We start from the raw sequence: 1,730 nt of genomic DNA, 5'->3' as shown, positions 1-1,730 counted from the left end.
ACTATGATATGTACAACTATTGAATGGTGGTTAAACGTTTGGCATAAAAAAGTTAATATTGATATATACTTCTATCTACTATATCAGCAATGTAGTAGTTAGTAGCACACAGTTGCACATTACATAATTTTATAGTTATTAGTAAATTAAATGGTGTTTAATAAAAAATAAATATAAATAAATCAACAGTAATTCACAGTGTTGTAGTGTGCACAAACAAAATGTTGCATTACACATTATATTATATACATTATTATTATTGCGCATCATCAGAAAGAAACATAGCTAATAATAGTATGCATTGTTATTAAGGTATCCACTTGTTTTGTACAGTATGAATGGCATTTTAAATCGTTATCAGTTCATATTTATACTTATGTACCGAATAAGACAAAAAAAAAATCAAATTTGGGACGAGTAGTTTATGAGTTAAGCTTGCTACACACGGAGCGGTTTAGCCGCGCGCGGTCGCGGTTTAAATCCGCGGCGGATACCGCGGCATAGGAACCGCTCCCTCGGATTGCTTACATACGTAGGCGGTTTTACTGTGGTTTTCAGTCTTTTTTTGACGCCAATATTTTGAATAGCATGATCGATTGAACGAGTCATCAGTTTCTCTTAACACGTGGTTGAGTAAAGAGTATAAAGACACTTGTTTTGAAGCTATTTGTAACTTTGTAAAGGCGTAAAGCACTTAAAATGGACTTACAATTATTGGATGATGTGGAAGCCGTGGCTGTAGCATACGCTCTACACAAACGACATCAAAAGCAAAAAATAAAATTAACGAAAAGGCGTTATTGGGTACATCCAATTAATTTGAAAAGGCCGCAAGAAGGACAATTTAATGTGAACTTTATGATATTAAGAGCGCATCCAGAAAAGTTTAAAATGTACTATCGAATGTCCATACAGTCGTTCGATGAATTGGTGAGTAAATATTGTACTAAATATATATTATACTACGATCTAGTTTTTTAATTTAGATAATATCACACCCGAATTGTATGGGGTTTCATACAGGCAGTTTTGGTTTTAATATTGATCCCATACTTTCACGACATTTTCATAAATTATTACTGTGTAATTTCAAAATATTTAAAAAAGTAAAAAAAATGTTTAGAGCAGAATTTTTTTGCTTTAGGTTTTCATGAAATATTCTGTGTATTTTTTTTTTTGGGGGGGGGGGCTAATACATTATTATGCATATTTTTGAATTTGATCCATAAAATATGTAAATTGTTGATAATATAAAGCAGCTACAATGTTAAACTTATTAATTATTTTTTTTTGGTTCATCAGCCAGTATACCTATTATATTATAACAATAATAATTTTAAATACAAATAAAAAAACACCAAATAGGTAGTATCTATAATGCAGATTGCATTATCTTAGTAAATATAAAATAATACATACTTTTAATAATATATTTTTTATTAAAACTATACTATATCTACCTCAACTTATACCTTTTTAGATTTCATTAATTGGACCATATGTAACAAAACAGATAACGAATATGCGCATCCCAATTTCCAAAGAAGAAAGGCTGACAATTACTTTAAGGTTAGCACACATACATATTGCAATAATAAAGTAATTTAATAATACATTTTACAGTTTTATTTTGCACTCTTGCCGGTCTTTTAGGCGACTACATATTTTATTAACCATAATTAACTAATGGTTCATATTAATACCTATCATTATTCATTAGGTATTGTAAA

This window comes from Acyrthosiphon pisum, chromosome A2 (assembly GCF_005508785.2).
Source record: "Acyrthosiphon pisum isolate AL4f chromosome A2, pea_aphid_22Mar2018_4r6ur, whole genome shotgun sequence".
In the NCBI taxonomy this organism is placed as follows: domain Eukaryota; kingdom Metazoa; phylum Arthropoda; class Insecta; order Hemiptera; family Aphididae; genus Acyrthosiphon; species Acyrthosiphon pisum.
The sequence above is the reverse complement of the archived record's forward strand: the minus strand, read 5'-3'. Positions refer to the sequence as shown.